Source organism: Nerophis lumbriciformis, linkage group LG16 (genome assembly GCF_033978685.3).
Source record: "Nerophis lumbriciformis linkage group LG16, RoL_Nlum_v2.1, whole genome shotgun sequence".
Taxonomy (NCBI): Eukaryota; Metazoa; Chordata; class Actinopteri; order Syngnathiformes; family Syngnathidae; genus Nerophis; species Nerophis lumbriciformis.
The window spans coordinates 21280701-21295968 of NC_084563.2; the positions used below are offsets into that span (position 1 = coordinate 21280701).

The 15268-nt window shown below is 35.2% G+C and overlaps 1 protein-coding gene across 2 annotated transcripts in view; it reads right to left on the reverse strand.

Moving 5' to 3' along the window:
- Window positions 1-15268, reverse strand: part of sec24b (SEC24 homolog B, COPII coat complex component) — a 63209-nt gene that overhangs the window by 1346 nt on the left and 46595 nt on the right. The window contains exon 25 of one of the 2 annotated variants that reach the window (XM_072914892.1): window positions 13838-14603. The exons of the other annotated variant lie outside the window; for it this stretch is intronic. The gene's annotated coding sequence lies outside the window, so the exon portion shown is untranslated. Of the gene's footprint in view, window positions 1-13837; window positions 14604-15268 lie in introns of those variants that run through there. 2 annotated transcript variants of the gene reach the window in all.

Here is a 15268-nt window from a genome sequence, read left to right on the forward strand (position 1 = left end):
AGCCTACTATCACAAATACTTTAAAAGCCGTAGATAAGTCTTGTAATGAAGGCAACACACGATGTAAGTGTCTCTGTTAGCTATAAGTCTACTATCAAAAATACTTTAAAAGCTGTATATAAGTCTTATATTGAAGGCAACACATGACATAAGTGTCTTTATTAGCTATAATAGCCTACTATCACAAATACTTTAAAAGCCGTAGATAAGTCTTGTAATGAATGGAACACATCACATAAGTGTCTATATTAGCTATTATAGCCTACTATCAAAATGACTTCAAAAGCCGTATATAAGTCATATAATTAAGGCAACACATGACGTAAGTGTCTATATTAGCTATAATAGCCTACTATCAAAATGACTTTAAAAGTCTTACATAAGTCTTATAATGAAGGCAACACATGACGTAAGTGTCTATATTAGCTATATTAGTCTAATATCAAAATTACTTTAAAAGCCGTATATACGTCTTATGATGAAGGCAACAAATGATGTAAGTGTCTATATTAGCTATAATAGCCTACTATCAAAATGACTTTAAAAGCCGTATATAAGTCTTATAAAGAAGGCAACATATGATGTAAGTGTCTATATTAGCTATAATAGCCTACTATCAAAATGACTTTAAAAGCCGTATATAAGTCTTATAATGAAGGCAACACATTAGTTCTAATAGCCTACTATCAAAATGACTTTAAAAGCCTTATATAAGTCTTATAATGAAGGCAACACATGACGTAAGTGTCTATAATAGCTATAATAGCTTACTATCAAAAAATACTTTAAAAGTTGTATATAAGTCTTATAATGAAGGCAACACATGACACAAGTGTCTATATTAGCTATAATAGCCTACTATCAAAATTACTTTAAAAGCCGTATATAAGTCTTATAATGAAGGCAACACATGACGTAAGTGTCTATATTAGTTATATTAGCCTACTATCAAAATGACTTTAAAAGCTGTATATAAGTCTTATAATGAAGGCAACACATGATGCAAGTGTCTATATTAGCTATAATATCCTACTATCAAAATTACTTTAAAAGCCATATATAAGTCTTAAAATGAAGGCAACACATGACATAAGTGTCTATATTAGCTATAATAGCCTACTATCAAAATGACTTTAAAAGCCGTATATAAGTCTTATAATGAAGGCAACATATGACGTAAGTGTCTATATTAGCTATATTAGCCTATTATCAAAATTACTTTAAAAGCTGTATATAAGTCGTATAATGAAGGCAACACATGACGTAAGTGTCTATATTAGCTATATTAGCCTACTATCAAAATGACTTTAAAAGCTGTATATAAGTCGTATAATGAAGGCAACACATGACGTAAGTGTCTATATTAGCCTACTATCAAAAATACTTTAAAAGCCGTATATAAGTCTTTTAATGAAGGCAGCACATGTCTTAAGTGTCTATATTAGCCTACTATCAAAATTACTTTAAAAGCCGTATATAAGTCTTATAATGAAGGCAACACATGACGTAAGTGTCTATATTAGCTATATTAGCCTACTATCAAAATGACTTTAAAAGCTGTATATAAGTCGTATAATGAAGGCAACACATGACGTAAGTGTCTATATTAGCCTACTATCAAAAATACTTTAAAAGCCGTATATAAGTCTTTTAATGAAGGCAGCACATGACATAAGTGTCTATACTAGCTATATTAGCCTACTATCAAAAATACTTTAAAAGCCGTATATAAGTCTTTTAATGAAGGCAACACATGACGTAAGTGTCTATATTAGCTATTATAGCCTACTATTAAAATGACTTTAAAAGCCGTATATAAGTCTTATAATGAAGGCAACACATGATGTAAGTGTCTATATTAGTTATAATAGCCTACTATCAAAATGACTATGTGTCGCAGACCTAAGCAAATCTTTGTTGACAGAAATGTTGAAATTTAATATTCATTCTACACATTTTTACAACATTAGAAACCATTAGTAAATCAGAGGCTACTCAGAAGGTGAGATAACTCCTGGAAATGACTGGCTTTTAATGGGCAAAGGTATAGATGTGTGTGTTCAAGTTAAGGCTGTCTTCTTTTAATAGATTTATTACAATCTTTGGCAAGCTCGGTAATGTTTGCTGTGGTCTGGAACAACATGGCACACAAACAACTATGAGAAATGCAGCCAATATTACATACAGGTAATGTGTCATGAGACATGCAAATGTAAATTGTATATAAAGAGTATAAAAGTAAAGGATATTAAATGAGCTCAAATATACCTATAAACGAGGAATAATGATGCAATATGTACATACAGCTGGCCTAAATAGCATGTTAGCATCGATTAGCTTGCGGTAATGCACTGAACAAATATGCCTGATTAGCACTTCAACAAGTCAATAACATCAACAAAGCGCACCTTTGTGCATTCACGCACAGCATAAAACGTTTGGTGGACAAAATGAGACAAGGGAGTGGAACATTTCACATGTAAACAAACTGTCACAGTCCACACTATGGTGAGTTCAAGAACGGCCGAAATGAGTAGGACAAAACAATGTTCACCAAATAGTGTCATCAGTGAAGCATACACACAAACATATCAAACAGTGGGTTTTCTAACAAGTGGGAAGGTTTGTGTCATGTTTGTCTTCAAACAAGAAACATACTAAAACAAAAAAAAACATTTTCTCCCCCCCATCTTTTTCCATTTTCAATCCTTTTTTAAAAAATGCTCCAGGGAGCCACTAAGGTGGCACTAAAACTAAAGAGCCGCGGGTTGCTGACCCCCGACTTAAACTAATACAAAACCATTTTTTTACTTTTTTGATCAAACCTGAATTTCATCTGATGCTTGTTTTGAACCCCACCAAAAAAAAATCACAGGAAGGACATTTTTCAATAATTAAATGTTTTAATAAATTAAAAAAAAATGCATATAAGGTCGTCGTTTATCACTGTTAATTGGTTCCAGACACAGCTGTGATAAACCAATTTATGCAGAGTAGAAATCCCTACTGTATTGTATAAAACATTAAAAAAATTAAGAATATTGCCTGTTTGTGGCTTTCTTTAATATTATGAGAGAAATCTCGACATGTAAACACCCACATAGTCACATTTAAACTGCTTTATTACAGTATAGTAATGCTGTCTGAGGTTGAGCCAATCAGTGGCCACGATACTGAACTGTTTGGTCTCATTTAGTGGCCAATACTACTGCAGCATTGATTTTTGATTTTTTTCCCCTTACCATTTCCACATTTTTCAACCGATTCAAACCACTCCAACATCAACACATTCCACTCATCCTGGACATTCAAACTACCATTTTTCCACATTCAACACATTTCCAGGAATTTCCGTTTTTTGTTAACCTAATCCTAACCACCATTCTGGGAATTCAAACAACCTTTTTTCCAAGTTAAAAAAAAAAATCCAGAATTTTCCAGAATTCCTGCTTTTCCAAAGCCCTATTTCCACCCTTTTTTCTGGCAACTACTCCTCCCACATTTTTCAACGCTTTTCAACCATTCCACCGTCAAAACATTCTTCTTAATCAGGACAAAAAAACAATGTTTTTTGAACTGGAAAAATTCCCGATTTTCCAGGAATTCCGTAATACCATTTCTCAATTCAACATGTTACTACTTCAACATTTCTCCATCGATTAAAAAAAAAAAATCAACACCAAACCATTTCAACTCATTCAGACCATTAACGTTTTTTTTTAACCATTTTCAAAAAACCTCACGCTTTTTCCCGAAATTCCCAATTTTTTCTGAAATTCCCATTGAAATCAATGGAACATTCTTCAAAGTTCCACAATTCCCACATTTTTCATCTGATTCAAACTGTTCAAAATATTCAGCCTGTTCAGGAAGTGTGTGCCCTACTTCAACAATTCTAAAAAAAAAAAGTCCCGGATTTCCCATAATTCCCTTTTTTTGTTCCATTTTTCCCATTCAAAATGAATTGGCCATTTTTTCCAAGTCGCACAATTTCTACATTTTTCAACCTATTCAAACCATTCCAACATCAACACATTCCACTAATCCTGGACATTCAAACTACCATTTTTCCAAATTCAACACATTTCCAGGAATTCCTGTTTTTTGGTAACCTATTTCCAGCCTTAAGTTCGACTACTCCTTTCACCTTTTCAACCCACTTCAACCGTTCCACCGTCAAAACACTTGTCATATTCAGAACAAAAACCAAGTTGGTCAAGGAACTAGAAAAATTCCAGGAATTTCTAAATTAAAAACTGTTACTAATTCAACATTTCTTGACCGGTTTAAACAATTCCAACACCAACCAATTCAGCTGATTTAGGACATTAATGCTCTTAATTATTAAAAATTGCCCCTAAAATGACGCTTTTCCCAAAATTCCAGTAAAAATCCCATTGAAATTAATGGGACATGTTTTTAAGTTGTACAGTTCCCACATTTTTCAACCTATTCAAACCATTCCAACATCAACACATTCCACTCATCCTGGACATTCAAACTACCATTTTTCCACATTCAACACATTTCCAGGAATTCTCGTTTTTTGGTAACCTATTTCCACCCTTCTTAAGTTCGACTACTCCTTTCACATTTTTCAACCCATTTCAACCGTTCCACCGTCAAAACACTCCTCATATTCAGGACAAAACCCAAGTTGGTTAAGCAACTAGAAAAATTCCTGTTTTTCCCGAAATTCGAGGAATATCTCAATTAAAACTGTTACTAATTCAACATTTCTTGACCGATTTAAACAATTCCAACACCAACCAATTCAGCTCAATCAGAACATTCATGCTCCTAATCATTTTCAAAAAAATCCCGCTTTTCCCAAAATTCCCGAATTTCCAGGAAGTTCCCATTGAAATGAATAAGACATTTTTCCAAGTTGCACAGTTCCCACATTTTTCAACTTATTCAAACCATTCCAAAATCAACACATTCCACTCATCCTGGACATTCAAACTATCATTTTCCACATTCAACAAATTTCCAGGAATTCACGTTTTTTGGTAAACCGTTTCCACCATTCTTAAGTTCGACTACTCCTTTCACATTTTTCAACCCATTTCAACCGTTCCACCGTCAAAACTATCCTCATATTCAGGACAAAAACCAAGTTGGTTAAGGAACGAGAAAAATTCCCGGTTTTCCGGAAAATCCAGGAATTTCTCAAATAAAAACTGTTACTAATTCAACATTGCTTGACAGATTTAAACAATTCCAACACCAACCAATTTATGCTCCTAATCATTTTCTAAAAAAAATCCCGCTTTTCCCAAAATATCCACATTTCCAGGAAGTTCCTATTGAAATTAATGGGCCATTTTTCCAAGTTGCACAGTTCCAACATTTTTCAACCTATTCAAACCATTCCAACATCAACACATTCCACTCATCCTGGACATTCAAACTAACATGTTTCCACATTCAACACATTTCCAGCAATTCTTGTTTGTTGGTAAACATTCTTAGGTTCGACTACTCCTTTTACATTTTCCAACCCATTTCAACCGTTCCACCGTCAAAACAATCCTCATATTCAGGACAAAAACCAAGTTGGTTAAGGAATTAGAAAAATTCCTGGTTTTCCCGAAATTCCAGGAATTTCTCAAATAAAAACTGTTACTAATTCAACATTTCTTGACAAATTTAAACAATTCCAACAGCAACCAATTCATGCTCCTAATTATTTTAAAAAAAATCCCGCTTTTCCCAAAATTCCCACATTTCCAGGAAGTTCCTATTAAAATGAATGGGCCATTTTTCCAATTTGCAGTTTCCACATTTTTCAACCTATTCAAACCATTCCAACATCAACACATTCCACTCATCCTGGACATTCAAACTAACACTTTCCCAAGTACCAAACCAAATTCCGTTTTTCCTGGAAATTCATTCAATTCAAACCATTCTAACATTCAAACTATTCTTACATTCATCCTACATTCTGTCAGCATTTCAGTTCAACTTCAGCATTTCCTTCAGGAATTTCCTCATTTAGTTGTCAATAGTGTTGTTTTTTTTCTCTTCGTGTATAGCACTTTGTGTTAGCCACTTGCCCGTGTATGAGAAGTGCCACATGTATATACAAGGTTTGATTGGACTGGATAAGCTATCAGTTGATGACAAACAAACATTACACGGTGCGGGGAAGGCCCAGGAAAAGGTTACAAACCGCCAAGCTCGTAAACGAGCATCTTGGCTGACAAGGTGAGATAAGAATCGTGACTTTCACATGCAAAGTCTGTATAAAAAAAAAAAATAATAAAAAAAAAATATATATATATATATATATATATATATATATATATATATATATGATACAGACACACACGTTACATTTGTAGGTTAAGGGTAACGTTTGCGCAATAAAGTGCCATAAAAAGCCAACTGCAGCACTTTATCACATCATAGAAGATACAAATGTATTGCTAATCTAACTTGTATATTTGCTAATGTTGTCTGTCTAGAAAATGGATGGATATAACAAGATGCATCACAGATAATTCTCACATTTATAAAAACATATTGACAAATACAGATTTATTCAACATATTTTTCCAATCAGTTATATTTTATTTATAAGTCTTGTCGGCTAATTCGAGCTCCATGACAGAAGCTACATTAGCTTAGCTAAAACAGCAGTTTAATGTTGTTGTTTTTTTTTTTTAAATGTCACATTTGACTGAATAAAGTTACAAAGTATGTGAATGTATGCAACAAGTATTGTAAATAAGTGTAATTAACACATATATTAATTACTTCGGTTGATAAAATCTATTCAACACATTTGTCAAGCTTAGCAACAATAGGGTATAAGCAGCAAAAAATGTATTTTGCATCATTTACATCATTAATCGGGACCAAAAAACATAAAAAAGTATCATAACGTGCTTCTCTTTGGCCTTTTCGTCATTCTGGGGCAATTTTTGATACCTAATTCGGTAACTTTTCATGCTTTAACCTAAAAACAAATCATGATTTTTGATGCTTGCCGCCATCTTGGAAGCATGCTAACGTCTATTATGCTAGCATGCTAACAATTTTTTATATTTTTAGCTAACTTTGTAATTTTAAACCTAAAAATCATGATTTTTCACACTTGGCGCCATCTTGGAAGTATATTAACGTTGCTTATATTAGCATGCCAACATTTTTTAAATTAGCTTTTTAGCTAATTTTGTCATTTTAAACCTAAAAATCATTGATTTTTCACACTTGGCGCCATGTTGGAAGTATGTTGACGTCGCTTGTATCAGCATGCCAACATTAGCATGCTAACGTTTTTTTTTACTAGCTTTTTAGCTAATCTTGTATGTCTAAACCTAAAATCATGATTTTTGATACTTGCCGACATCTTGGAAGTACGCCAGCGTCTTTGATATTAACATGCTAATGTTAGCATGCTGATGATTTTTGCTAGATTTGTAGCTAATTGTATACTTCACCCTAAACAAACCTTGATTTTTTACTTGGTACCATCTTGGAAGTATGTTAACCTTGTTTATAATAGTATGCTAACGTTTTGATAGCTTTTTTGCTAATTTTTAATGCTTTAACTGAAAAACTAATTTTTTTTTTCTTGCCGCCATCTTGGAAGCATGCTACCGTTTATTATATTAGCATGCTAACAATTGTTCATCTTTTTAGCTAATTTTGTAATTTTAAACCTAAAAGTCATGATTTTTCACACTTGGCGCCATTTTGGAAGTATGTTAACATCGCTTATATTAGAATGCCAACGTTTTTTTATTAGTTTTTTAGCTAATCTTGTATGTTCAAACCTAAAAATCATGATTTTCGATACTTGCCGCCATCTTGGAAGTACGCCAGCGTCTTTTAAATTAACATGCTAACGTCACCATGCTGATGGGTTTTACTAGATTTTTAGCTAATTGTATGCTTCCCCCTAAACAAACCGTAATTTTTTACTTGGCACCATCTTGGAAGTATGTTAACGTGGTTTATATTAGTATGCCAACGTTTTTCATAACTTTTTTGCTAATTTTGTATGCTTTAAACTAAAAACAAATCATGATTTTTGATACTTGCTATGTTGGAAGCATGCTAACATTAGCATGCTGATGTTTTTTTGCTAGTTCTTTCGCTAATTTTCTATGCTTTAACCAAAAACAAAATTCATGATTTTTGATACTTGGCGCCATCTTAAAAGTATGCTAACGCCCCTTTTATTAGCATACTAATAATTTTATGCTAGCTGTTTAGCTAATTTTCTATGTTTAAACCTTCCGGCGCAATTTTTTCTGTAAAAGTGTAAGGACAGCAAGAGGGCGTCTTGACATAAAACAGTGATAGGAGTGAGAGTCCACAATAGATAGTGTACATGGCAGCCCTACGGTAAAAATAACCACAGGTTGTGACCCCATACTTCCTGGAGAATGTCGTCCATGGGGAGGGAAACACACATTTTTGAATAACCATGCTCCCTCAGGCCATGTGTGGGAGTATAAACATCCTTATTAGTTGTATAAAATACAAAATGTTTTTTTTTTTTTTAGTAAATATATGATTAAAAAATACAGATTTAATACAGTCAAGTTAGGCTTTTTTTCCATTATAATTGTTGAGGTTTGCTAAGGGTACATACAATTAAGAAAACAAATGTAAAATAAACTAAAATACATTAAATGATACTAATTATTTATTCTTAAATATTACAGTAATATTGCTTGTAAAAAAAACTTAAAATAAAGTTATCAAAATATTGGTTAAATTTGCTTAATACACTACAGATATTAATAATAAATAAATAATTTAATATACTGACTTAACATTGAATAAAAAAAAATCTAAATAAATAAAAAAAAATAAAAAAAATATATATATATATCACACACACACACACACACACACACACACACACACACATATATATATATATATATATATATATATATATGTATATATATATATATATATATATATATATATATATATATATATATATATATATATATATATATATATATATATATGTCTTAATGAGGTTATCCAAAAAATAGTGCTCGATACCGTAGTAGAGCGCAATATATGTATGTGTGGGAAAAAAAATCACAAGACTATTTCATCTCTACAGGCCTGTTTCATGAGGGGGGGTTCCCTCAATCATCAGGAGATTTTAATGGGAGCATTCACATACCATGGTTTATATAGGGCACAGAGTGGGTGGGTACAGGCTGGCGTAGGGGCGTGGTGATTGGCTCATGTGTTACCTAGGAGGTGTTTCCGTCTGTGGCGGCATGCTGTTACAATTTCGCTGCGCTTGTTGAGGGATGACAGGTCTGGACGGTAAATAATAAACAGTTTCTCTTTCAAGCATAGGTTGCATCTTTTATTACCACTATTGTAAGGTGTGCTGGATGCAAGAATTTGCCATGTTATTGAATATTCAACATTATTGTCTTTGAGGTCCCAAATGTGTTTGCTGAGTTCTGTGGTATTCCGCAGGTTTTGGTTCCTGAAAGAAGCCTTGTGATTGTTCCATCTGGTTTTGAACTCTCCCTCGGTTAATCCTACATATGTGTCGGATGTGTTAATGTCCTTGCGTGTTACCTTAGATTGGTAGACAACTGATGTTTGTAAGCACCCCCCGTTGAGAGGGCAATCAGGTTTCTTTCGACAGTTGCAGCCTTTGTTGGTTTTGGAGTCGCTCTGTCCGGGGTCCGACGGCTCATTTGCAATTGTTTTGTTGTGGTTTGAGATAATTTGTCGTATATTGTTCATACAGCTGTAGCTCAATTTAATGTTGTTCTTGTTGAATACTTTTCTTAGGGTGTTGTCTTTGGGAAAGTGTTTGTCAATCAGATTGAGGAATTTGTGTCCAATGTTAGTTGAGACGTTTTTGCTGTATGGGGGGTTGTACCAGATGATGTCGTTTCGTTTTCTGTTCTTTTTTGGCTGGTTTCCTGGCGTGGGTTCATAGGTGAGGGTGAAATTATATCCGCTTTCATCAAGGGCTTTTTGGTACGGGGGGGTTGCTTGGTCAAATTCAGCTTTGCTAGATTACAGCATCGATAGCCTTTTATTAATTCCGGTAGGTATTCTTTTCGTGGTGGTGGGTGGGTGGTTGCTGTCATGGTGCACGTATTGGAGTGTTGTGTTGGGTTTCGTGAATGGTTGGTAGCTGTTATTTCTCAGGTTGAAAGTGACGTCAAGGAAGTTGACGGTTTGCTTGTTGGCTTCAATCGTGATCCGTAGGCCGTTCTCTTTGAAAATTTGGCATATGCGCTTCTTGGTATTCTCGCTGCTCCTTGGTGAGGCGCGACACACTGCCAGTCCGTCATCACAGTAAATACCAAGGTTCAGATTGAGGCTAGCGAGCTGGGAGAGGAGGAAACTCCGAACGAGTTCACACGTTTCTGCTCCGTCAAAACTTCCCATAGTGACGTCAAATGTTGCATTGTTCTTTTTTTGCCATGGTGTACTGTTGTGGATGAGAATGGAGTTTTTTGCGTGGATGATGATGTTTCTTTCGTTGCCTGTGATTGAGTCGTAGTCTGAGGCGAAGTCTAGTGCTTGAGTCAGTAGGTCTTGCGTGATGGAAGGGTAAAATTCTTCTATATCAAAGGAGATAAAGTTGTGCTGTTGTTTGTCTTGGATGTTGTTGAACCATTTGATTACTGCTGCTGTATTTCTCCATTGGTTGAGTGGTGTTTTGTCCTTGATTTTTGTGTTGACTCTGTCCAGGATTATTTTGCTGATTTTTCCTATTTCAGATTTAGTTGGGTTTATTAGTCGGCATGTTGGGTTATTTGCGAAGTTGGGTTTGTGGTCCTTCAATGTGATGAAGGCTTCCTTGTTGGCTGTGGCGTCCACCCTGTCCTCAATGTCCAGTTCAGCCGCGATCCTTTTATTTTCCAGGTGGATGTTCTGTAAGGTGTTGGGTTGTGCTCTTTTGTATGATTTGGTGATGCTTCTGTCCAGTAAGGTGTGATGTTCTGGTATGTGCATTCTGTAGAAGTTTGTGGTTTTATCGGCAGCTATGATGAGGTTGTTTACTTTCTTGATGCGCTCCTTGTCATTTTTCAAAGTATTCAACAAGAACAACATTATATTGAGCTACAGCTGTATGAACAATATACGACAAATTATCTCAAACCACAACAAAACAATTGCGAATGAGCCGTCGGCCCCCGGACAGAGCGACTCCAAAACCAACAAAGGCTGCAACTGTCGAAAGAAACCTGATTGCCCTCTCAACGGGGGGTGCTTACAAACATCAATTGTCTACCAATCTAAGGTAACACGCAAGGACATTAACACATCCGACACATATGTAGGATTAACCGAGGGAGAGTTCAAAACCAGATGGAACAATCACAAGGCTTCTTTCAGGAACCAAAACCTGCGGAATACCACAGAACTCAGCAAACACATTTGGGACCTCAAAGACAATAATGTTGAATATTCAATAACATGGCAAATTCTTGCATCCAGCACACCTTACAATAGTGGTAATAAAAGATGCAACCTATGCTTGAAAGAGAAACTGTTTATTATTTACCGTCCAGACCTGTCATCCCTCAACAAGCGCAGCGAAATTGTAACAGCATGCCGCCACAGACGGAAACACCTCCTAGGTAACACATGAGCCAATCACCACGCCCCTACGCCAGCCTGTACCCACCCACTCTGTGCCCTATATAAACCATGGTATGTGAATGCTCCCATTAAAATCTCCTGATGATTGAGGGAACCCCCCCTCATGAAACAGGCCTGTAGAGATGAAATAGTCTTGTGATTTTTTTCCCCACACATACATATTATATATATATATATATATATATAAACACAATTTTATAGATGTATAATTGTATATATATTCAGCTACATACAGTATGTACAAAACTGCACTAAAAGTTATTCCATCCTCATTTATTTTTAATAACTGTTCACTAAAAAAAAAAAATATATATATATATACACACTAATATACATATATGCACGCACACACACACACACACACACACACACACTAATATACATATATGTACACACACACACCCACACACACAAACACACGCACACACACACACACACACACACACACACACACACACACACACACACGCACACGCACACGCACACGCACTCACTAATATACATATGTACACAATCATATATAAACTAATATACATACATGTACACACACACTTATATAAACTAATATACATATATGCACACACACACATTCATACACTAATATACGTATATGCATACATACATATATACACCAATATACATACACACACATATATACGCTAATATACATATATACGCGCACGCACGCACACGAGGCCTTTAATCCCAGGAACACCATACCTACCATCAAGCATGGTGGTGGTAGTATTATGCTCTGGGCCTGTTTTGCTGCCAATGGAACTGGTGCTTTACAGAGAGTAAATGGGACAGTGAAAAAGGGGGATTACCTCCAAATTCTTCAGGACAACCTAAAATCATCAGCCCGGAGGTTGGGTCTTGGGCGCAGTTGGGTGTTCCAACAGGACAATGACCCCAAACACACCTCAAAAGTGGTAAAGGAATGGCTAAATCAGGCTAGAATTAAGGTTTGAGAATGGCCTTCCCAAAGTCCTAACTTAAACCTGTGGACAATGCTGACATTTTTTTAGCTGAAATGCACCAATTTTGTCAAGAGGAGTGGTCAAAAATTCAAGCAGAAGCTTGTGGATGGCTACCAAAAGCGCCTTATTGCAGTGAAACTTGCCAAGGGACATGAAAGCAAATATTAACATTGCTGTATGTATACTTTTGACCCAGCACATTTGCTCACATTTTCAGTAGACCCATAATAAATTCATAAAAGAACCAAACTTCATGAATGTTTTTTGTGACCAACAAGTATGTGCTCCAATCACTCTATCACAAAAAAATAAGAGTTGTAGAAATTATTACAAACTCAGGACAGCCATGACATTATGTTCTTTACAAGTGTATGTAAACTTTTGACCAGGAATGTGTGTATATATATATATATATATATATATATATATACATACATACACACACACACACAAATACATCTTATAAAATTGTATACATTATGAGCTTTTTAAATTGTGTTTGCTTTGTTGTTTAATAACAAACTACTGCAAGCTTATAAACATACATGTTTTTTATTTTATTTTATAGCTTTAAACACATTCATGTATACAGTAAGCACAATTTAAAAAGATGAACCCAACTACCAACTACAGATATTAAAAAGCATATTGTGAACATATTTATTTCACTATTAAGACTTTATTGTCTTAAATGTTATGGAGCCTACATTCATCTTTTACGGGCTCTAAGAAAACCTACAGAACAGAACAATAAGATTGAACAATTAAAACATTCAATCTGATGTATTAAATTGAAGTTAAGATTTTCTAAATTAAATTTAAACGTTAGGTTTGGTTAGGGTAAATAAAGAAAAATGTGTATAATACTTCAAAATACGTAAAGTGATACTATCACTACTATAATTTGTTGTAATAATAACGCAGGAATATGGATACAGGTGTGATTAAGTATGAATAAAAACTTCAAAAATGTGAATATAAAAACTGAGTTATATTATATTTATACGTAGATAAATAGGCTGACTCAACAGTGATACAATTAAATCTAAAATACTAAAATAAATATAATAAACTTGATACAGAATATACAAAATTGCACTCAAACGTATTCAACCATCATAAATATATCAAAATATATTTTTGAAATCGACATGAGCTTATTGAAGTGTGTCTGCTTTGTTGTTTTACAGCAAACTACTATGAATAAGAGCCAAAAGTACATAAAAGACGAACCCAATTATAAAACACAGACATTACAATCAAGAAAAACCCTGCAAACGACAAACTAATTCACCTCATCACTAAGCTCTTTAAATGATGGATTGGGAGTGGTTGAACCATAGCTCAGTTTCTAGACCCAAGCGATACAGTCTACTACTGTATGGCCACAGATGTTTCACATGTGGTTGTGGACTGGAAGGAAGCCAGTAATAAATCCAAAACAAACGGTCAAAGAGATTTAACTTGATACGGGGCCTGTCTGCGGAAAACGAGGGAAGACCACTGCAGCCCCCCGTTTTCTCTCCATCTTCACCCTTGTGACTGGTAATGGAGGAGGGCTGCACATGGCCTTACATAATCTCAACCCTCCCTTTTTGAGGCACCCAGCAACTCCCTCTTTACACCAGCAAAAACATCTGGGAGTGCAGAAGCACCATCCAGACGCCAGAACTTCTGAGAGATCCCAGTTCAAAGTCAAGTTGAATGCGTTTGGATCCAAAGTGGGTCCATCTAAGGCGGAACACAGGATGGAGGGATAAAAATGTTGGGAACGACCCCGAAAAGGGAAGTTAAGACTTCCTGAGTCTAGACCCAAGCAAAAAAAAAAAAAAAACTAAACAAAGGAAGACTTGAAAAGTAGCAGCACAAAAGAACTTGCCTGGAAAGTGGAGAGGCCCCTTATAGGTAACTTCTCAGGCAGGCCAAGTTCAACACCAGAACGCAGAAACTCTCCAACTGTTTTTCAGCAACGGGGGGACGAACCTTCTTTTTGTAAGTCTGAAACCAAAAACAAGGCTGCTTACGTTGTTACGGTTTGTTCTGCACACTCCAAGCAGGATGTTGCTAAACGAATACGGGGATCACTACTGGACATTCTGATCTGAGCTCTGGATACAACTCAGGGCTAAGGAACCATTCTATCAATTCTAAAACACCAGAAATTTCAAGAGTAAATGAAACCACATTTCTAGGTATAATGATTGGTGATGACATGAACTGGGAATCCCATATAAAAAAATAATTTCAAGAGGTAGTCACCTGAAATGGTTCTCACTTCACAGGTGTGCTTGAAGCTCATCGAGAGAATGCCAAGAGTGCGCAAAGCAGTAATCCGAGCAAAGGGTGGCTATTTTGAAGAAACTAGAATATAAAACATGTTTTTTAGTTATTTCACCATTTTTTTGTTAAGTACATACCTCCACTTGTGTTCATTCATAGTTTTGAGGCCTTCAGGGACAATCTACAATGTAAATAGTCATAGAAATAAAGAAAAACGCATTGAATGAGGAGAAGGTGTGTCCAAACTTTTGGCCTGCACTGTGTAAAAGAAAACAAATCTGGACTATAAGGCGCACTTAAAATCATTTTTTTCTCTCAAAACTCGACAGTGCGCCTTCTAACTCGGTGCGCCTAATGTACGGGATAATTCTGGTTTTGCTTAC